The 25,338-nt window shown below is 34.6% G+C and overlaps 1 long non-coding RNA gene across 1 annotated transcript in view; it reads left to right on the forward strand.

Moving 5' to 3' along the window:
• The window catches only part of LOC123529442 (uncharacterized), a 59,470-nt gene extending 34,421 nt beyond the window's left edge, over positions 1–25,049 (forward strand). Inside the window, exon 4 of the long non-coding RNA XR_006682144.2 lies at positions 23,959–25,049. This is a non-coding gene — a long non-coding RNA (uncharacterized LOC123529442). The remainder of the gene's footprint in view (positions 1–23,958) is intronic.
• Positions 25,050–25,338: the final 289 nt, after the last annotated feature.

Raw genomic sequence — 25,338 nt, forward strand, 5'->3', positions numbered from 1 at the left:
TTTCAAGCGGTTTAAAATGTTTTTAAAATGATAAAAGTCAAATATGTTGTAAATCTTAGGAAAAAGTCAAATACTTCCAGCGTGACAATACATCTTATTTTATTATGTGAATAATATCAAAGTGATGCAAAACTAATATTACATATCGTTATATTTTTATGCAGCTTTGACGGTTAGATGTGGTGTGTTTATAAACAGTAAAGATGAATTTTAATTCTGCAAAAAATGCATATAGATATATCATAACAAAATAAAAAAAAAACAGAATGAACAAAGTCAGTGTAACTGTATTTAATATCATTGAATCATAACAATATTTTGTTACGTGCTGAATTCAGTATTACTTCTCAATTCAATATTACTTGTTATTAGTTGTCATTGCATCTAATAAATACATATTAACATTGGCATCAATTACATATTAATATTGGGATTAGTTACATATGAATAGTGGGATAAATGAAAATATTATTACACAAAACTGTACCAATATTATAATGTTAGAACTTAAATAAAGCAGAATTTAGGAAGAGTATCAGTTATAACCAGCCACAAACGCTTCTGTCAGAAACTGCGGTTTGCTATCTGTGTCTATATTATAAGAACTTATTATTTAATGTCTGGCTTCTGCCCACTTCCGAGCAGGTAAAACCCACAATTTTATTTAGAGCATGACTGTTACCTAAAACTTTACTTTACTTTACGAGTTCATATGAAACCCGGATTCAGTTTTTGGACCAAGAGTATGTTTATTATCATACAGGCAACTTCAAAGTAATCTCTGGGTAAAGTAATCTAATTTTTCAATCCGCGTATTATTTTCATTCTTGGAAGTATATACGCACTGACATTCATTTGTAAATATCCGGATTGCATCATTTTAAAACAAATAAAAATATAATAATTGTGCACGGGTTTATACAGCATTTGATTTTGGCTTTCACAAATTTAGTCTTAAGGTAGATGCATACCATACGTATAAACTACGTCGATTTTAATACTTTGAACAATTCAATTCAGAAAAAGAATATAAAAAGCTGTGAAATTTTCCTTTTTGAACATAATATAGTCAGCGTGGCCTAGTGGTTAAGGCGTCCGCCTCGGGATCGGGAGGTCGAAGGTTCGAGTCCCATGGGGATGTTTGTCATTAGACTCGTTCCGAAAAGGCAAGTTCGTAAACTGCGAGCTAGTTAAATGAATGGTTACCGACTTATATCTGCCTAGCGCCTGGTATTGTGGGAGGAGTTTGGTTGTAACTGGTTCGCACAATAAATGTGTCTTATAAGCCAAGTTGGCTGTCCCTTTCAATAAGGATGACACTATACTAAACAATAGTATGTTTGATTCAATTATGATGGTGCAGTTTGCTCTGAGTAAGTAGCAAACATAGATCGCAAATAAAAAACAACAGAAAATAGTAGGACATGGCAGATCAGGTTTTTTCAGGTAGCAAGACGGCTTGATGTGCAGTCTGTTTGTGGCTTAATGTAACATTCAGTTGATTAACAGCTGCTTATGAAAGACTTTATAAAGTTCAAAGTCTAGATAATCATTAATTACTTGGTGGGGGGGGGGGGGGTGTGGACATTAACTAACTTTGTTATATGTGCGTCATGATAATTTACCGTTGCATAATCTCTCATCAATGGGCAAATCTCGCGAAATCGGATCTTAGACTTATTGTTTTATCGGCCGTTAAAGAGCTTTTGTGTCGCCCGTTACTATAAAAGCCCCTATCAAATTAGTCGCCAGTGATTCATTTCTAAAAGGTATGGTAACAATACAACTTTTTCCTCATCAAACATTTGACACGACTAAAATAGAGTTTGTAACTAATTAGACATGTTGTATAAATACGGCGGAGATAGCATTGTACACGGAATTGAAATAGAACTTATTGATAATGTTTATAATTCAATGTGAGACGGGGTGTGGAGTCTTTTCAATAAAACGGAATGTTTTTGTCCCGTATCTGTCGGTCTAATTGAAACAATGACAATATTAGTTGGTTAGGTGTTAAACATAAAGGAAAAACTAACTAACCGCATATCCGAAATCGTTTAACTGAACAAGTAATCTAAAAACTACTACAAGAATGTCAATAGTAATAATTTTACTACATCTATGAATGAATAGCCTGAGAAAGTTAACTTTACACTGACTCATATCAACTATCGTCAAAACAAATATTGCTATTTTACACCTGCCAATCACTTAGTGGGTGGAGCCTTACGTGAAAAAAGTTAAAGATTGACTTTAGTTAAATCGGATTAAAAAAGAAACGTACACCATTTATACATATTAATAATAATAATAGTGGCTTAATTTGCCTTTTAATCTGTTTAATGAAATTTAAAATTGTTTCGGTTATATTATTTAACAGCTATCTTTCCGTAGTGGGAAAGCTGGTCTAAATAGAAAATATGTATTTTAACTTCTTCATTAAAATTAATCAGCTCAAGTTTAAAAGATACCAAAGACAAATTGTTTTTCTATTTAAGGTTAACGGCGAAAAAAGACCATTTCGTCAAGAATATAAAACTAATGAAAACAAATCTTAAACTCTACACAAATATATATATATATATCGTTTCACATAATACAATATTCGGCCCCGCAATGATGCTCCACGACCTTGTGTAATTTAGAAATACGTAATTATTAAAAATGCAAAATGCCGCTTGAAAATCCGATTTTTGGAGCTGCATCGGAATATTAAATAGAAAAAAAAAATACTTCTGAAAATTAACAGATGTTTGTCACAATGCTAAAGCCGACTGTTCATTTTGTCTATTCTAATAAAAGAAAATGTACAAAGTCGATACGCATTTTAAAGACACTGTAAACAATAAAGCATCAAGACCGTTTCCTGCTAGGTGATTTCTGACTGATATATATGGAACCTGCAACAATCCTTTAAAATGTTCAACCATGATGAAAGTAAATGCTTTTTCAAAACAAGTACATGAATGATGTACATTTCTTGTACGGAATTACCAAACCTTACTATGGTTGTGGTAACTTAAAGATACGTTGTTGTGCAAGACTGCATAAATAAGACAGGGCATATTTACTTATAGATATAAGAAACCCTTAGAGGCTGCAGTGAAAAGCAAATGCTCACTTCGACTGAGTGTTACTATTTATGGTCCTTTGAAATCATCGAGGGATTGGGAAACAGTCTCAATCAAACCGAGCATTTTGATTTATTGTGTGGTTGCGTTATATGCTTAGATTTATAAATTGATGTGAACCTGTGCAGTATTTTTTAAAAGAAAATATAGTTGATACAGCTGATGTTCCTATAAACAGAAAAAGATTTTCATTACAACAGTTTATGCATAGTGTAAGGGAAGTAACTAAAACCAGTTGTAAAGTAATAACGGTATACATTATCTCTACCAGACTAGACCCAAGCATGCGTATCGTATTCTTAACATCCTTATCAACTGCATACGTCCCGCAAGGGGTTCGACAAATATCGGAAGATAGATTGATAGATAGAACATACGCTGTATCTTTGATTTGGTAGGGAAAACTTTTACCTCTATAGATAACCTGTTAATTTCAGATACAATTTCATCATCCGCTGACTGGTTTTGCAGTTGAAATACTGAACCAGGTGATATTATTCATTAACATGCGAGGTGTTCGGCCACCCTAGCGCCACAGAATGCTCTAAAATGTATAGAACCATTGTTCCCACTTGCTTTGCGGCTAGTTTGTCACGGAAAATGGTCAACTTAATGTAAATTTTAATTGAATTGACTTATCTGATGATATGTTTCAAGTGGCCACGGCAATAAAATCTTGAAATATGATGTTTATGTTCACAACCCTTTTTACACCTATTTTGCGTATAATTACCCGTTATCTGATAGCTGAGTTATTGGTAGATGATCAAAGCTCGTGAGCCGCGCGCCCCTTTGTAATCATCGTTTCACTTTTCTATTTAATATAACCTTTCAGTGGCATTCTAGACCATATGTGAATATAATACTGTTATGCAGCGCTGAAAGAGTGGACATTAAAATCACCAATTATAATAATTAATGAATTTATCAAAGACGGACTTCAGAAAAAATTGACTTTCTAACAACAGCGGTTTAACCAGATAAAGATCTAAATATTCAAATAGTACCATAAAATACAACAGTCATCATATGCTTTATTAAGCATGAAATATTATTACTATATGTACATATTTGTCTGTGAAACAAATCTAATTGCTGATTTTGATTAAATGTTAGGCGCTGGAGCAGAATAATTCAATAAATATGTATAGAAACAATGTCTTCTTCCTGCTTAACCTATCACTTCCTTTTAAAGCAGATACAGGAAACGTTTGACAAGCAGTCGTTTGTGTACTTTTTGTGGAATAAATGAGCTATCACATTGAAATATTTTGCATTGAAAGGTAAATTCTAAAATTTATGCGTCATTAAAACAGATAACTTCAATAAATTGTTTAATTTATACAGTAATAAACAAAACTGTCTCCAAAGTTAAGAAGTGACATTAGTAAGCATACGCTTATGTTAACATAACCAGGAACACTCTTGATAAAGCATTTGAAAAGCTTTGATATTGCAACTCTTCAGTATCATTAGAAAACTTTGAGAGTTATTGAGCATGCAAAGTAGAGGACAAGCACACTCAGATTTAATTCAAATCCATAAAAGTTCTGTCGATGCCATAAATACTCATCAAGAGGTTTCTGAACTGTTCAGGCCACTGATATCAATTCTCTTGCCCGTCACAGCTTTGTGTTTGCAACCCCACAAGGCTGTAGAATTCTGTATAAGAGAGTTCCGCCTAAGCTGATGAAAGTGGAAGTGAGCAATTTTGCATATTTTATTACCCGTCATAATTTTGCTTGGTTACTTTATATCTTCTTATAGATTTTTTATTATCTACGACGGCAGCTGTCTTTCAGTGTAGTGTGACGGACATCAAAATATCCCCCCTTGGCTGGACTCTGTGCTGTTACATTTTCGGGTTCATTCAACGTATCTGTATAATAGAATTCCGCATTTATAAGCCGGTGCTTATGAACTTGTCTTTCGCTGTTGAACTGGATCTGCTACTTGATTATGTCCTATGAATCAATGAATCTTTTAATATCTCAATAGCGTTTTTGGTTGTGCTAAATGTTTATACATCTTTTCGGATTTCCAAGTCGTTGTTTCCTAATACTCGTATTAAATTAAAAATCATATCCCAATAGTACAGTAAGCTTGTCCAATTAGCTTAGTATGTAGAGCACAAGAAAGGAATGGAAAGGACGACCGGCCGCGTTGCCAATGGTCATCCGTCACCATCTATGTGTTATATGGCTAATTTGTTAGTTACATGGGTATATCGAGTATGAACAGTTATGGAATCCAGAGTATTAGTTTTGTTAGCTGACCATTTTATAATTGAAATCATGTTGCAAATTGTGTTAGAGCAGTCAATCGCTGAACAGTGGAGAAATTTACCTGGCGCAAAATCGTTTAATACCGCACTACTTGTCGCATAGCGGCCATCACCAAGCTTTATTTAACTTAACTGACAATCATTGAAATATGTCAATATTTGATAAATTAGAAAAGTTGTTGAGCATATATTTACACTGAGCTGCAAGTAAAATTGTGGAAACATAGGTCAAGTGAAATACCATTATATTATGACAAAACTGAACAAAATTCTTGTATCATAATTATTTTCAGAACTGAATTACCAAATTTTCTTTCTCAAAATTTTATTCAAGATCGAACAATTCCGTCATATAATTTTACTCATTTTACCGCTTCAACCCATTTTTAAAATCATAAAAGTACAAAAAATGTCCAGAATTTACAAACTACGATAAACATTTTTTGTTTTTTGTTGGATTTAACGTCGCACTGATACACTTATACGTCATATGGCGACATTCTATCTGTGATGTTGGAGGAAGACCCCAGGTGCCCTTCCGTGCATTTTTTCATCACGGGCGGGCACCGGGGTAGACCATCGACCTTCCGTAAGCCATCTGGATGGCTTCATCACATGAAGAATTCAACGCCCCGAGTGAGGCTCCAATCCAATCGGTGAGAAGCAAGTGATTCAAAGCGTGAGGGTTGTTGCACTTTCCACTTCCTCTTGTAAACAGACTCAATTCTGCCGAGTCTGCTATTATTTTGTTAGGTTGTATTTTATGCTTCCAAATTATCTTATTTATGTTTTAAATAATATGTTATTCTGATGAAAAGCTCATATGATGTTTTGTTTGTCCCAAGACAAGAGCATTATATAATGAATGAGAGAGATGGATTGCCATATACATATATATCTATACATTTGTAGCTCGTAAACCAGGGTAAATATAGAAGAAACCATTGCAAATCCTTTAACGGATATTATCGAGCATGTTGTAATACTAGTTTCAGTTCAAAAATCTCATTCAAAGGATTCATTGACATACGTACAGAAATAGTTTGAAACAGATTCTCTGCAATTTTCATACATTATATAAGAATAGAATCAATCCCTGTTTGTAGCTTTTTTCGAAAGTATAGTGGTGAATGTAAGTTTCTGTGCAGTCAGTCTTTGTCGCTTTGTTATAGGACATAAAACAATTTAATGCAATCTTTATTTTTCAAAGTTCATAGCTTTTGTTATCATTACAAATTAATATAGTTTATGATTTGCTTTTTCCAGGAATCGGCGTTAATGATAATGACTGACTACTTTTGTTACCAATTTTGGTAAAAGATGAATTATAAAGCCCAGGCAGCCCAACAGTCCCCTGTATATCCAAATTGTCAGTTACTGTATCATAAGAAGTTGGAATTTTCTGCTGAACGCATTAGATACTGGTTTCTTCATTTTTATTATCGCTTTTTTTTTCTGATTTCTATAGTTACAGTTATATAATATGCATCATTCTAACTAAGACAATTTCTTGTAACCTACATGAAGTAATTGACTTACTGAAAAATAATTAACATAAGTGAATATGTAGATGGCAGTAGCAGACACTGTATTATTATTATTATTATTATTTATTATTATTATTATTAGACAACATTTATATAGAACTCATTTTTCATGCACATGTACACTTTCAAAGGTGCGTTACAGAGTACACTGCAAAAATACAAACAATTACAAATTCAACATAAACCAAAAATGCCTTTTCAAAATAAGAAAACATGAATATAAAACATATAGATAAAGCCAAGTAAGACAAAAAAAATATTCTAGGCTGTAATATGGAAAAAAAATGTCTTGCAGTCTTGAATATTGCCTCTTTTGCTGGAAATTGCAATCTCTGTGTGGGTAATGTTTGTTAAAATTGTTTTCCTTTGCTGGAAATTGCAATCTCTGTGTGGGTAATGTTTGTTAAAATTGTTTTCCTTTGCTGGAAATTGTAATCTCTGTGTGGGTAATGTTTGTTAAAATTGTTTTCCTTTGCTGGAAATTGCAATCTGTTGTTTTCTCACTTTTATTACAGGAAGGTAATCTGCTAATTATTTTTCTACAATAATTCTTGAACTTTCGCCTGGAACTGAGGTAATATGGTGATCACTCTCTTAGGGTACAAACGTAGTACAGCATGTTCGGGATAATCAGTACTTTTTTTCTAGTGTAAGTGGCATAGTAAACCTATTCATTGTATATCTATACTCGATATTTTTGTAGCATTTTCATGGAGATCTTTAGCCCCTATAGAAACATACCCATACTTGAGCTGTCAGTTTGGAAGGCGTTCCTTAGTGTTGAAATGTCAGACAAAAATTCTATCAGAAAATATATTAACCATACTTTTCTTTGTTTTTTTTTTGTGGTTTAAATGTCACTTGCGAACATAAGGTTAATTTTTTTCCTGACTATGTATGACAAAGCTCAGAAGATTAATTTTATATGGAAAACATGGAAAATTTTACTATTGTTCTACTTATAACAACACCGTATGAAAACTGTCATTTGTACAGACACATGTGGATATGAACTGGCTATTTTGGTGAAATATTGGGAGATAATGAACATTTCATTGCAAAAAATGAAAAAAGAACGAAAAAGACAGTTTACTGCTTTGGGTGTATTTGTTTAGTAAGTTTGCAAAATTAACAAGAAACTGTATTAACCAATCCACATAAGGCATGTTTTTGTCCTTCCTAAAACAACGAATGCGATTTGTCTAGGTATGGGTATAAATGACCTATTTTGGTTAGAGTTTGATAAAAGAATAAATCTTTCATTGAAATTTGGCTTGAATTTATATTTTTATTAGCTCACCTGTCACATAGTTACAAGGTGAGCTTTTGTGATCACCCTTCGTCCGTCGTGCGTCCGTGCGTCCGTCCGTCAACAAATTTCTTGTCTGCACGATAGTGGTTTCATTTATGATTTTATTTTAACCAAACTTGCACACAACTTGTATCACCATAAGATCTCGGTTCCTTTCTTGAACTGGCCAGATTCCATTATGGGTTTCAGAGTTATGGCCCCTGAAAGGGCCAAAATCAGCTATTTTGACCTTGTCTGCACTATAGCAGCTTTATTTATGATTTGATTTTTACCAAACTGGCACACAACTTGTATCACCATAAGATCTTGGTTCCTTTCTTGAACTGGCCAGATTCCATTATGGGTTCCAGAGTTATGGCCCCTTAAAGGACCAGAATTAGCTATTTTGCCCTTGTCTGCACAATAGCAGCTTCATTTATGATTTGAATTTAATCAAACTTGCACACAACTTGTAGCACTATAAGATCTCGGTTCCTTTCTTGAACTGGCCAGATCCCATAATGGGGTCCAGAGTTATGGCCCCTGAAAGGGCCAAAATCAGCTATTTTGACCTTGTCTGCACAATAGCAACTTCATTTATGATTTGATTTTAACCAAACTTGCACACAACTTGTATCACCACAAGATCTTGGTTCCTTTCTTAAACTGGCCAGATTCCGTCATGGGTTCCAGAGTTATGGCCCCTTAAATGTCCAAAATTGGCTATTTTGGCTTTTGCAGCCATATAGAGACTTCATATATGGTTTTATTTGATACAAACTTCCAAAATATCTTCAACAACAATAATTCTTGGATTCCATGACAAATCAGATCCAATCGTAGTTTCCAGAGTTATTTTATATCTGATTACCTCCCCTGATTGTAGTCAAAATGGATTTATATCAGTAAGTACTTACAGGACTTATTTGAAATTTCATTATTGTCATTAGTTGGACCGAGCCAATCAGGGTAGATAACTATGGACTGATTTTATGTCAAATTACCTCCCTTTATTTCAAATTAAAATGGGTATATCTCCGTAACTAATGAAGATACTGATCTGAAATTTCATTTATGTCAACAGATTTATTTGGCAGATCCTTCTTTTGTTACTTTACAATAATTTTCTTTTGAATTACTTCCTTTTACGTTACTATAAATAGCCTATTTTTAGTAACTTTTTTATTATTGGCCGTAGGGAAAAACCGAGACCACTTTTCTGTGGTACAACATGGATGGTACCTCCAATTTTTAGGTGTATTTTGACATATTTGTACCTTGTAAGAATTTTGTTTTTCTTTTTGGTTAAATTTCTTTCCTTTGTTGTTCCTGTCCTTTGGACTTAGATAATTTTTCTGAGGACCTTCTTGTCCTCAAGTGCAATGATAACAGGTGAGCGATATAGGGCCATCATGGCCCTCTTGTTATTAAAGGTGTAATTTTATCAAGAAAGAAATATGGTTTTACCGGGAAAAAATCGTCTAACACTACAATGTGTTCCGTGTCTTATGGCATTTTAGTTTATACATAATTTATTTTAGGTCGATTGTGAAGGAAGTTCTACAACTTATATTAATCACTCTCGACACCTCATTCCTGATGGAATCCATCACCACGAGGGTATGGGAGAAGAGGCCAGTTTTACCTTTTAATGCTGAGCGCCAAGCCAGTGAGCTACTGGTACCATTTTTCACGTCTTTGGTATGACGCGGCCGAGGATAGAACCCACGACCTCCCGCACTCGAAGCGGACGCTCTACCACTAGACTATTGAGGCGGTTAATGGTATTTTTGGTTATTAAGCACTATAGTTATTTGTTACTTTATTAATTAACAATTATATAACATTTATGTCGTATCGACGGTGTTCTGTTTGAGCCATCGCATTTTTATTTTGCTACCTAAACAACGATGCTCGAAGCTACGATGATGAAAGTCGAAACTACGGTGGTGCCTCCGTCGTTATAACAGGGTTAAAAAACGGAACATCAGGGCCTGGGAATTATACCCATGACAGTATATAATACACTGACCACGGCGTTTTTAGATTTGCTGTTAAACATTGTCACGACCTAGGGTACAGGCTTTTATTTTAAAATTTTACAATTGTCGTGTGAAAATGCATCTATGGATTCTTATTTTTAGCATTTTTGTTATTATGTAAAATGTGAACATGCCCTTCTTATTTCTAAACAGAAAATCTGACCGCTACCAATTATTATTGGCCGGATGAATATTCTTCGGAAAGTTTTCCATTATGCGAAATTAGCAGTACATCATCAATGAATTTTGATTGTTGATAGTCTGAATGCAAACAACTTAAAATGACTTACGGTATGAGTATTTTAGTAATTTTACCAATCAATTCTCGTCGCGGCGACAAAAATCTGGATCAATTCCTCCACTGTAACGAGACGATGATTATGCCCTTTTGGCGCGTACACTGTGCATTTAGCTGAACAGTTGAGCATTTAGCTGAACATTGTTGGAAGGTGAACCAGAAAAGAAGATAATTAACTGGTAAACATGATTTTCACCATCTAGAGAGGGTCATGTACATAGCGAAAATAATATATTTAGCGGTCATGCAGGTACACTTATTTATAGACACAATCTGCGAGATTTTGAAGAGGAAGATTGATTATGACATTTAACAAATGTGATTTACCACATCCAGCATATAAAAAACTCTCTTGGTTCAATGATTTCCTACAATAGTCAGAAAATCAGAACCACAGGTACTCAGTTGTTTTCGGTTCTGTGAGAATAATGGCAGCGTTCACGAGGAGGGAAAAATGACGCCGTAACGACTCAAATAGGGAGAAATTAGCGCCGTTATACAAATGATATCTTTCACAAATATGTTACACACTATCTAGACGAAATGACTTATATTGTCATAAAAGACACTTTGAGCCTTTCTCCATATTATTACTGCATTTAATAACAAATGACGCTATCTGGATATATTCTTAATATGGAAAATACGTTTTTTGCTCAGTTAGTGGATACTACAATTTATCCCCGAGAGCTTCTGTAGAACAGATACTGCTGCTTCATTTTTAGATTTACATCTCTCTATTTATGACAATATTATACCCCAAAATTTATGACAAGAGGGGTGATTTTGATTTAAGTATTGTAAATTTCCCCCATTTGGATGGGGATGTACTTCATGCTACATCTCATGGGGTATATATTTCTCAATTAATTCTGTTTTCCAAAGCGTGTAGTCAATGAACGTAATCAACATATTACATATAAACTTCTTCAGCAATGCTATCGTTATTACAAATTGCGTAAATTTTTTGCTAAATTTTACTATCGTAATTCTGATTTGGTTTTAAAATTCAGTAGTTTAAAGACACTTCTGCAAGAAGGTATTTCAAAACCCGATTTTTATGAGGATGTGGTTTACAAACTTCGTAATATTTTGGGTCATGGTAATTTTCCAACTGTATTTGGTAAAATTATAAAACGTTTTATTAAAAGAGGTTACGACCCAACTGTTTTGAGACACTGCATGTTTATTGTTCAACCCCTTTACAGTTGGACACTACGCTTCCCTCTTTGGTTGTGTCTGACGGAAGAGGGGTGGGGGGACTCTTTGATAAGCAGTTTTTAAATTCCACCTTGACTGAACTGTTTTGATTTCTGTCTTCTGGCCTGTTTCGTCGGGTCTTTGATTAAAGGTGTTCTCTTGATGCTTTGTCTTCTGCAAAGGCATTGCGTACATATGTATTTGCTTCTAAATGTTTGCTTTTTATATGATTATACAGGAGCAGTTTTGTGTTTTACATGCCATGCATTGTGCATATGTTAGAGATTCACCTGACGGGGATTAATTTTATTTACACTGTCTCGTGACTTTGGAACATGGTGGGGGTAAAAGTGAGGTTGGGTGCGCTTTATAAACCGGTTTAAGCTCCCCAGTGGTGTCGGGTCTTTGATTAAAGGTGTTCTCTTGATGCTTTGTCTTCTGCAAAGGCATTGCGTACATATGTTTTTGCTTCTTAATGTTTGCTTTTTATATGATTATACAGGAGCAGTTTTGTGTTTTACATGCCATGCATTGTGCGTATGTTAGAGATTCACCTGACAGGGATTAATTTTATTTACACTGTCTCGTGACTTTGGAACATGTTGGGGATAAGAGTGAGGTTGGATTCGCTTTATAAACCGGTTTAAGCTCCCCAGTGGTGTTTTTGCCACTGACCGTTCCAATGCGGTGCCCAACTGTGTTCCTTTATTTGTTTGTTTTGTACGCGTGTGTTTGCTTTGTATGTGAGTGAGTGTGTTATAAGTGTGAACATCTATGTGCTGCGAGTTTCATTTTGGGGAAGCTGTGTTTTTGGAACGTGGCATTATCTGTTTGATACTAGTCCTTGTTTTTTACAAACACACGCGTACAAAAACATGCATTTTCAATTTTAATTCCGTCGATTCTCGATTTAGGCAGTGCCTTATTTAACTTGAAGCTGATGTGATATGACGATCGCCCTCATTTAAGCAGAAAGTAGGTCTAAGTAGAAACTATAGTTCCGCCCGTGTACAACCTGAAGTGGTCAATCCCATTTAAGCAATCTTTTATGACATTTTGCAATTTCCGTATAGTCTGCAAGAGATTTATTTGAGCACAAACATCCATTAAAAAGGGTTAAATCCGTATTAGAAATGAATATTTTATCACTTTTTATGAAATTTTGTGGCCACATCACCTATTAATATAAAGTATTTAAAAAGCGAATGTTTTGTTTTGATTTGAATATAAATTATTGTTTTTAAATTGCAGTTTTTCGAATAATATTTCAATAACCTGAACCGAAATACGAGGATTTCTAAACATAATGTAGAATTCATATATTTAAAACGGGCAAAGGGAGATAATAATGATTTACAAAATTGCATTTCTTATAAAGTTCGGCTGAACAATTGTCAATTTAAATCTTTGATAAATATAACGCAAAAGTTCTTTCTATTTATCTAAATTATACCCAATGCTATGGCGTTGCACAACCAGGAAAAGGAAAATCAAATTTCAAAATTACCTCTACTGTAGCGAAAATCGATCATGTATAAACATGCACCCAGTAAGCACAAACAGGTGTAAATTATCTCAAGTTTCGAGCAAATTCATCACTTTAGCTACCTTGAACACTTTTATAAGATTCATTGTGTTAAACCGCTAGTGGCTTAAAGGAGTAAATGAAGTTTGATTCCTTGTCTACTTTTTAGTTCTGTCTCTAGATTTGTTAACAAGGGAACAGTTAGAATAATCTTAGAAGCGAGTTACCTAGAACACGTTATTGTGAAATTGTTCCAAGAATATTTTCAAAGTCGAAGCAATGGTTTAGAACGAAATGTTGCTTGAAGATTTTTCTAAGTTAGCTTTGGCAGTCCTTGCTTTTGGGGAATCGAAATAATAAGAATAATTTTGGTAAAAGGTCACCCTAAAATTTTTGTCTTATTATTTAAACATCGGAAGAGTACTTTCTTACAAGATCTTCAGCGTTCCTACTACATCAATATTGACTTGACCATCTCTTAGTCAACCGCCTCGGTAGCCTGGTGGTAGAGCGTCCGCTTCGAGTGCGGGAGGTCGTGGGTTCGATCCCTGGCCGCGTCATACCAAAGACGTAAAAAATGGTACTAGTAGCTACCTCGCTTGGCGCTCAGCATTAACAGGATAGTACTAGGACTGGTCAGCCCGGTGTCAGTATAATGTGACTGGGTGGGGTATCATGTCATGTGTCTAGGGCGTGATATTCCAGTCAGGCAGCACTATAAAGTTGGACATTGTGCTCACTGCTACAAGTAGACACCGTCGTTCATATGACTGAAAAATTGTTGAGAAAGACGTTAAACCCAAACACACACACAATCTCTTAGTCAAGTAGTCCAGATATAGTTCCTCGTTACTATATTTGGACTACTTGTATCTAGATCTGCATGCTTACGTTTGATTAAGAGCTGATCAGTCTCGTGTGCATTTTGTTTTCTTTTACTCAGCTCTGCTTTTTTGTGTATCATGTGTTGATATGTTTTGTTCTAGAATTGACTTTCTAGAATAAAGCAAAGGGCAAAGCAATGTGATGATATCTGTTCTGCAAAAAATTGTTTATGTGTTACATGTTGATTGTTATTATTACTTTTATATTTTTATTTTTATATATTTATTTTTTCATATTTATTTATTTTTTTTTATTTTTTTTTTGTAAAATACGGTTGTCTTTAAATGATATTATGATGCACATTTTCATGCGACAACGTCATTTCCAGAGACAATGACCCATGTTCTTTTGGCGTCTGAGCAGTAAAGCCTTTATTTCCACTGTTTAAATGACCCAATTTTTCTTTTGCGAGGAGGCAGTGGGGGCGTAAAATAAGAATATACAGATTTACCTTTCTCATGCAAATCTTGGAAGAAATATGCATAGAGCTATGTAATGACTAGATAAAATATTAAATTCCTATTTATATATATTTTTTTTTTCTCATCTTGTCAAGACTTTAGATGAGATAGGTGTCAAAATTGAAAAGATATCAGGTAAATTGATTATCAAGGTTTAACAGTACATTTAAGCTTTCCTTACTGGAGGTCCGTTTCTTTAGTGGTAAATCTAGTGAAACAAGTTTGCTTTCCTCAAATAAATTGATATAATTTGAATATAATAAACTAACAGTTTTCGTACCTTGTGCATGAGCTATATATTACTTACAAATAAAGTTACAAAAGGTCATGTTTTGTCTGTCTGACCAGTGTTCTTTTTGGCTTCAGTAAATTGGTTAGGTGTCATTCTTCTGTTTCCAACTAGTTGTGACGTGGGTTTGATCCAGATTTGATCCAGGGTCCTAAAACGCATCTGAAACGTTCGTTTTTCAAACATCAAGATTTCATTTTTTTTAACGTGTAATTTTGAAGTCTAAAATCGTGAAATTTATGTTTTAGCCCTTATAACAGGTTCAGTGTTTAAGTTTTGAAGTGTTAAATCATGAAGACAACACAGGTCTTTCGTAGTGAAGGAAAATTATTGCGAACAGTGAAAAGAGGTTAGAGCATACCTAAGTCTAAGCAGCATTATTTGGAGTATCTTTATCAGGTTGGCATTTCTCGAGAATTTTAAAATAAATCTTCTTGCGGAATGCACATAAAGTAACACGGCAACGGTAAGATTATAACGTAACTGATTTTTGCTAACAGCCAAATTTTTCAAATCAATCATTCAGTCGTAAACTAGCTATCAAATCGAATGATTTTTTATTAACGAAGGGTCGGGCAAAAAGTTTACACATCAGAACACGGAATTCCAAATAGTCAAATCTTATTCCCTGCTCACAGCGAAGAACTTACGGCAGCAGAAAGTTGACAGTTTAGTAAAAAAGGAAACTCTCTTTTCATACTGACAATACGTTTAGGACTTTATTACGAATTTGACTATATGATTTTAATAACAAAATATATTTTCAATATTGTAAAATTATGTATATTTTGCTTGGCTAGTTTTCAGTTTAGAAACACAACAAATATATAAATATCTAAATAATTGTCGTATATATGGCATGTCAAACATTGCTTAATTATATAATCTATTTTATTATTATTGTATGTCTGTTATTGTTATCAATGTTGTGTCATTCATATTCTGAGTCTTACCATTACAAAGTTCTACATCGATTCATTCTGAGATGTGTTTCCTGTGTATTTAAAATCTATTCTAACACGATCTGCAGCAATTGGTATATAAACATATAGCAAAATCGCCTATACATGAATCTACGATAAAATATGGTTGGCTGTTACATTTCACCCCCTATGATTGTGAAATAAGAGATTCTTCTTCAGTTACATTACATACAAATTATTTCAATGCCAAACAGTTGAAAACAACATCTCAAAAATATGATAAAATGTCATATTGACTTATGTGTAGGACCGTAAAACACGTTTTGATCTCTACAAGCGAATTCAATTAGCTTAATTAAGATTCAGCGGTGACGTCATAAATGTATGACATAAAGTATGACGTCATAATGGTGTGACGTCATATAAAGTTAAGCTCGTAACTTGTAACACAGGGTCAACTCGCTTTATTTGACGATTCTCTTCAAAATTAGTTTGCGAGCTGTTAGATTACTAAATTATAAATACTTCTCAAAATTCTGATAAAAAGGAAACAAATATCTATACGTTACATTGGCTATGTAACTTTTTCTAACCATAGGGGATAAATTGTAACAGCATATGACCCGAATGACGTATTACGCTGAAAATGTAGTACTGTAAAATGCGAATTATTTGCGTTGTTAGAATCGAAATAATAAATATGTTCCAATAATTTTATCAATTAATAAAACATGGGCAGTCGTTTGGATGCGGATAATTAAATCACTCGTGCTACGCACCCGTGATTTAATTATTACGCATCCAAACTCCTGCCCATATTTTATTAACTGATAAAATATAGGAACAGATTTATTATTTCTTAAACAATAAATTGTTTATTGCTTATCATTTATCAATACATTGTAGATATGTTTTAAATGTACTTAAAATATTTATGCATTTGTAGTTTCTAACTTGAATTTTGCTTCAAATCTCCATATTATAATAAAAATGTATGTTTCAAATAATTTGTGTATGCCTTTTGCAAAATTAACGAGAAACTGGTTTAACCAATCCACATAAGACATGTTTTTTTTTCTCATATGCAGGGTTCATATTAATCTAACTAAACAAACTTAAAGTAAATAAAACATTCTAACATGTCTCGATGTGATTGCCAGTTAAACAAAGAAGAAAATCAAGCTCTGTATATTTAACAAATAATCAAGGCCTTCGAGTGGTTTATCGTCTAGTTTACCACGGTTCAGAGTTCAGATGCATAGGGATTGAACCACGAGGGCTAACGCTCTCGTGGTTAAATACTGAAGCATCTAAACGATGAACAGTGGTAAATTAGACGATAAATCACTAGAAGGCGTTGATTGTTTTCATTCTGACATGCTCACTGACATATTTCAATAAACATCATGCTGGATTTCATTTACCCAAGGAGTAATGTATCGGACATCATGAGGCAATCTGACGTCATAATGCTCTCTTACCGGTCCGCGCGTCAACCGTTGTTTATCGCAGAATATACAGAGTTTGATTTCCTTCTTTGTTTAACTGGAAATCAAATCGAGCCATGTTAGATTCTACGATAAACAACGGTTGACGCGCGGACCAGTGGGAGAGCATTATGACGTAAATTATGACGTCAAATTGCCGCATGACGTCCGGTTCTTTTCTACTCGGATAAATGAAGCCCAGCATAATTTTTATCAAAATATTTCGGTGAAACGTGTAAGAATTAAAACAATCAAGCCTTTCTTGTGGTTTGTCGTTAAATTCCTGCACATCTGAACTCTGAACCGTGATAAATTAGACAACAAACCACTCGGAGGCCTTGATGATTTATTAAGTAAACACCTTTAGTAATGACGTCACAGTTTTTACGTTAGAAAAGAAATTTATGGAGTTCCTTTACAATATAACTGAACAAGAGGGCCAAGATGGCCCTAGGTCCCTCACCTGAGAAACACACCATAACAGTGTAAACATGTTTGACCTCGTGATTTCATGGAAACAAATATTCTGGCCAGTTTTCATTAGGATTGGACCAAAAATGTGGTCTTAAGTTTAAACAAGTATTTTCTTTGATATGACCTAGTGACCTAGATTTTGACCCCAGATGACCCATATTCGAACTCGACCTAGATTTCATCAAGGCAGTCATTCTGATTAAATTTCATGAAGATCAATTGAAAAATACAGCCTCTATTGCATACACAATGTTTTTCTTTGATTTGACATAGTGACCTAGTTTTTGACCCAAGATGACCCATATTCGAACTCGACCTAAATTTCATCAAGGCCATCATTCTGACCAAATTTCATGAAGATCAATTAAAAAAAACAGCTTCTATCGCATACACAATGTTTTTCTTTGATTTGACTTAGTGACCTAGTTTTTGACTCAAGATGACCCATATGACGCCGGACATCGAGCGATCAGAAAAACTCACCTGAGCATTGCTCAGGTGAGCTAAAAAGGGAGTATTGTATTAATCATTGGGTTCGTCAGTAACGCCTCTCCCCACCCTTTATCTAGCCCAACTCGTGACGTTATTATCACTTTCATTTCATTTCATTTCATTTCAGTCTGTGGGCTGACCGTTAGGGGAGGTAACTAGAGTCACGCATTATCATGCTGACCCCACATATTTCCGTAGAGGGTCAATAACAAAACGTATTATTTATTTGTTTTATCGACCACTTAAAACATGAAAATCTACTGGCCCTCCACACAAATATTGGGGTCTCGCAATCTTTCATTGAAAATTACAAATATTTATCTTTTATATAGGGAAGTCCTGCTAGTTTAAGTGTGATAATTCCACGTTTCAAAGCAGAGAAAATATATATGCTACCGTCGTATTTCCACAAACCAGTGAAAATCATTGAAAAGCATAAAAATGAAATATGCATAATGACATATAAATTGATAATTGACACGCGAAAATTGGGCGTACGTGATTAATATACTGTACTTTACAGCAGGAATACAATTGCATTATTAAAACAAAAGGGCCAAGATGGCCCTAGGTATCTTGGCCCTAGGTCGCTCACCTGAGAAACACACCATAACAGTGTAAACATGTTTGACCTAGTGATTTCATGGAAACAAATATTCTGGCCAATTTTCATTAAGATTGGACCAATTTTCGCACTTGGCCTAGATTTCATCAAGGTTATTGTTCTGACCAAAATTCATGAAGATCAGTTGAAAAATACAGCCTCTATCGGATACACAAGGTTTTTCTTTGATTTGACCTAGTGACCTAGTTTTTGATCCCAGATGACCCATTTCCGAACCTGGCCTAGATTTCATCAAGGTTATCATTCTGATAAAATTCCATGAAGATCAGTTGAAAAATACAGCCTCTATCGCATACACAAGCTAAATGTTGACAGACAGACAGACGACAGACGCCGGACATCGAGCGATCACAAAAACTCACCTGAGCATTGTGAGCTAACATGGAGTAAAACATGTCGGAAAGGCGTCCATACTTTCTTTGAATCTTCCCTTCCACCTCCTGCATTGCAAATGCTAATTACAATACTGTGGATTGCGATATTGGGTGTGAGTTCATATGTGTTCCAAAATGATGAAAATAAATCACCAAAACAGCATGAGTGAAAATGTCATTTATTTCACTAAATGACGCTTAACTAAAATATAAAGATATACTCATCTTATATGTAATTATAAAGCAATTGAATTTTTAGCCACTTCTAAAAACACATAGGTGGGCTACAAAAACCGCCATCAGCAATGACATTGCGCGCTCACCCTAAAACATGTCGGAAAGGCGTCCATACTTTCTTTGTGAATATGCGTAAAATAACTGATTATCGAAAACATTTTTCAAGTCTGACATTTATAAACAAAAAATATAGAACAGGGACATTTTCACCGACCCTTGATAGAAGAGTTCAAAGTGTTAATTGGTGATAAATACAAAACTTTATCTAAAGAGGCATTATTTTGGAATATTTACCGAGAACAGTCTGCTTTTCACCAATAAAAATGTCATGTTGGGCGCTGTTGGCGCGCTACAACAGTTACAACTTTTACAGACGTAGTAAAATTGACCTTGTTAAAGTATCATAAATTCATAGGGAGATGAAAGTCAATCTTTGCTTCTTATCTACAATTTATGTCCTGTTATTCGGTATGCATTTGTCATGATGCCTACGAATTATAAATACGGGTGCGATGATTGTTCAGGGCATCGAAACACTCTGGCATCAGTACTGTAATAAATTCAATGAATTTCAAAAGAATGAAATACACACCAGGACCCTTTCTTAATGTCTGAAATCTGTTTGTTCTATTGCCGGTAATTAATAAAACCGAATATGAGGATCCCGGATTCCCGATTGATATAATATAACTTGTTTCACCCAACCAAGACAAAGATAAACAGGTGTTGAAACATATGATAAATATTAGGTGCGTTTGCAGTGGGTTAGACATTAGACATTCGTATAGACATTCAAAAATATCGAGGCGAATGTCTATCTGTATAGACATTAGACATTCGTATAGACATTCAAAAATCGAGGCAAATGCCTATCTGTATAGACATTAAAATATTCACAGTTTTACAATAAAATTCGAAATGATGAATGAAATTCATTTTAGAAATGATTTTGAATTTGAAGTCATGCATTGATATACATCTGTACTATTTATTTATTTATTTATGCTGCATATACACCGGAACTTCACCAGGGAAGTTCAACCAAGTTTTTTCTTCAACGTTTAAAAAACTATCAATTATGCGTTGTTTCTCTAAGATAAGAAATACTAAAGAAACGTGACTTGTTCAATTTCCATAGTACACGTTTAACGAACTGTGCGTTTCAGGAATGAAATGTGCGATTGAAATTTGTTAGTATATTTTCCTGTTCATGGCCTTGTCCTTACAGTATACCTAGGGGTAGAGTATAACATTCACAGAGGATTTTTCTTTCTGTCTGGTGCCAGTGGGAATGTCAATATGTATAGACATTAGACATTCGTATAGACATTCAAAAATCGCGGCGAATACCTATCTGTATAGACATTCGTATAGACGTTCAAAAAATCGAGGCGAATGTCTGTCTGTATTGACATTAGACATTCGTATAGACATTCAAAAATCGAGGCGAAAGCCTATCTGTATAGACATTAGACTTTCGTATAGGCATTAAAAAATCGAGGCATATGCCTGTCTGTATAGACATTAGACATTCGTATAGACATTCATTTTTTTTCTATCAAAACGGCAGCACAGCTATTGCAGACTGCATGGCACCTTAGACTACGTTCTAAACGACAACAACTAAAGTCAAGTAAAAAACTGAAGCACATATCGATTATTTTGTGACAACAAGAGCAGCGGGTGGTAGGCCTAAATTAAATTTTGTACAAATTTTGCATCTATTTTCAAGATACGCCTACATACATACATACATACATACATACAGTACATAACACCACAATAGTTGAACACCACCCGCCCGCTTTGCTCAGTAGGGAGAACGTTGGTCTACGGGTCGTGAGTTCGATCCCCGGGCGGGATGTATGTTCTCCGTGACGATTTCATAAAAGACATTGTGTCTGAAATCATTAGTCCTCCACCTCTGATTCATTTGGGTAAGTTGGCAGTTACTTGCGGAGAACAGGTTTGTACTGGTACAGAATTCAGGAACACTGGTTAGGTTAACTGCCCGCCGTTCATACATGACTGAAATACTGCTGAAAAACGAATGCCTAAACGGTTGCCAGTGGTGAAACGGAGTACGCCGCAATTTTATGTAAAAGGAATTGGCCCAGAAGTAAGATTTGCCTGCGACAGCGGCTTCGTTCTTTAGGTGGAAGTGCTAAAGAAAAGTGACTGTCATTTCTTTTCAGTTCTAACACGACTAGCGAATAACCTACATACATGTTTATTGTAGAACAAAATCTTTCTCGGGTTATTCTGCAATAAACCACTCGCGTAGTAACCATTTTTTTCTTACACTGTTGATATTAGTATGTCGTGTTAGAATCGAAATAACAAGTTCCCAAGTGTGATTTATCGTAGAATAACCCTAGTTTTTCGTTCTTATGCGAAACCATATATCACTCAGGCCTACGGCCTTCGTGATATATTCTTACGCATAAGAACTCAAAACACGGGTTATTCTACGATAGACCACACTTGGGAACTTATTTCTTAATTAATATTAAAATTTTGTCTTATTATACTAGATAACTGTAAGTACTGAACATCAAGGTAAATGCGATTCCGGACGCCTCGACCGATATGCAGATTATTTTGCGTACTGGTAAAAGTGGAATAACTTTCGGTACAATTTTTGGCATGGGTTAGCGGTGACCATCAGATGGAATAAATACGTTATAGCGCTCTGATTTTTCCCTTTCATTTGACTGTTCTTGGAAAACGGATTTTGTAAAATTGTCGAGAGTTTACATATGTTTTCATATGAAAGACGTTTTCTTTCTTAAGACGATACATTCATGTAAATTATCTTGAGTAATAGACATCATACATCAAAAGAAATTGAAATAGAATGCATAATTTGTCTAGATGAATAAACAGTCCTAGAACATTTATCTTTCACTGGTCTCACATTTCCAAATAGGACCATAGCTTTCTGATAAGATATTGCCTTGAATTTTAGGAACCATCTCTATAACACAATAACGTGAACGATACTATCACAATGTATCATTTATCCAGCTAGCATCAAGATAATCAGATAGTTATACATGAAACTTGATAAAAAAATTAAAGATGTTCTTTTAAATTTCTACATAAAGGACAGTGACGGCAATTTAAGGCAATATAATCACACTGGATAGGCAAAACGACAGTCCTCGCGTTGTTACGTCAGACCGAGCGTATTTGATCGCCAAGGCTCGAGAAAAAAATGGCGAATTTTGACACCAATGGTCAGGTAAGGCTTATTTTCTTCCTTCTATTTTCACTTGTATGCACATTCTAGTTAAATGCCAAGTCTTACGGAATATCCACGCCATCTGTCCATACGCCGAAATATTCTATATCGCTAGAAAACGAATAGTTTCGTAGTAAAACGCAACAAAGTTTGTTGTGTGATGTTCAAATGACAAAGAGACATGTAAAATTGGACACAATTTACCATCGCATGATCAATATCAACGTAATCCAGCCATCTTCGGGTACCTAAACACTCTATATATAAGAGTAATGTTGCTAACGAAATAATTTTTGACGGAGGTATTTCTTATGCCGTTTAAACGCACTTTTTAAAATGCAACGTTAGGGGATACCGATCGCAATACACCGTTGCTGTTCGAGAACCACTTTCGTAAATGATTTTTACCTAAAACAAACGCCAAATACTTATCCTTTAACGCCGGAGTCTGAATTCTTTAGTCTTCTACTGCATTTCTGTATGTAGAACTTCTTATTTTACATCAACCTTACGAGTTTTGTTCTTATTACTCCGGTCCTTTAGCTGCGGTGTTTCTGTATGTATGTATTTACCGGTACTAGAGGGCATAGATGTTTCACATTTCATCGTCTCTCGCAAAAAAGCCCAGTCAAACGAAATCTTCTTTTACTTGGTTTGCAAAATTAATGATTTTCTTTTAGATTTTATTAATACTTTACTAATAAACTATAGTAAACTAAAACGTGTCATCATGACAATGTACGTCGTCCTTCTAATTATAAGAAATAATACTTTTGTTAATCAGTAAAGAAAACTGACTTTTGACAGAATTCTATCACAAATCCAAAAGCTTGACTTTTTCTTTAGCGTGCCTGGGCAAAAAAACAAACAAACAAACAATTCATTTTCCCTAGTTTCTTTTTACCTCTTGACCATTGCATCCGCTCTCGCTGTTGTGATATTTTAAGTCGAGGAAGGTACTACTGTCAAGGTAAAGCTAGTGGAACAACAGTAGTTCTAACAAGAAGGTAAAATTCCATGATGGGCATATTAATTGTTCATGCAAGAAAAAGCTGGAAGCTAGAACGTGACTTAAGGCGTAAAACATTAAAACTTAAGTCATTAAAGTGAAATGACAGTCACAAACGCTTTTCTTTATATTTTCAGATTTGTGCCATTGCTTAGCAGATCCATGCAGGGGAACGAAATCGCTTGTTCTGTATGTGTCACGAATCACATTACCGTAAAACAAACGATAAAACACACGTATGTGTTACAGCCTAGTGACAGTGTTAAACATTTGATGATACATGTTGACGAAATAATCGGAAAACATGTTCACAAGAAAATACCTTTCTTGATCCATGTTGACGAAATAATCGGAAAACATGTTCACAAGAAAATACATTTCTTGATCCATGTTGACAAAATAATCGGAAAACATGTTCACAAGAAAAGACAAACGTGAACGGCAGAAACGACTACATCAATTCAAGTCAACGTGTTGCAGGTGTTCTATGCAGGTATTACCTAAGCGTACCCAGTTTGTGGCCGCAATTTCATGGAAAATAGGTGTCGGGATCATTGCAGATGTGTGCATTCACATGCAGAACGACTTGGATACAAGAATGGTATGCGATAAGCAGTTCTTGCATAAAGGACCTTTTACTCTGTAAGAAAATAAACCGCTGACGGAGAAAAGTGAACTTTAATAAAAAGTGGATTACTTTATAATATTATAGTTTACACGTTTTTCTGTAGACTGCATAAAGGCGATAGGAAATCCCTTGATTTTACAGTTTGTTATCCGTTCATTACTTTTTATTTCCTCACATTTGAGTAGAATTGTTAGTCTAGCTCACTTCTCTTATGAAATAATTGCACCTACCAAGAAAACATATTTTGTGGTTTTGTGCCATATAAATAATTATAATTTTACAATATAAATCTTTAGAAAAATGTAATATCTTTGTAATTTGATATAATTTGGACAATGAATTTATGTGCATCAGCCCAGATCTTACGTCATTTTTTATTTAATAAGCCTAAAGATGATTCCACGTTTAGCATCACCCAAGGTCAGGGTCAGTATGATATTTTCAGTATTATTTCATACACGAATCTTTAAATGGCCGACTAATATTCCATGCAAGTATCCGTCCTTGTATATCATTCAGTACGCCGAAAACTTTCACTTTCTATGCTCAAGATTAATTATAAGTAGTCAAATTTGTGAAAGTCTTTTTCTTGTTAAGCATTTAATTTTTGGATTCAATATTATAATGTTTTTTTTCTCAAGTATATGATGAAAGAATATCAAATTCATGTACACGGCAGTTGTTTAAGTGTTTTGATAATAAACAGTTTGACATAAGGTTATTGGAATTAACCAGGCCGTACTAGTACGTAGGGCAACTGAATTCAAAGTATCGCCCGCCTAGCTCAATAGGGAGAGCAAAGATGTACGGATCGCGAGATCGTGAGTTCGATCCCCGGTGAGTGTATGTTCATGACAATTGATTGTTAAAGGATAAGTACATATTTGGC

Source organism: Mercenaria mercenaria, chromosome 13, assembly GCF_021730395.1.
Source record: "Mercenaria mercenaria strain notata chromosome 13, MADL_Memer_1, whole genome shotgun sequence".
Taxonomy (NCBI): Eukaryota; Metazoa; Mollusca; class Bivalvia; order Venerida; family Veneridae; genus Mercenaria; species Mercenaria mercenaria.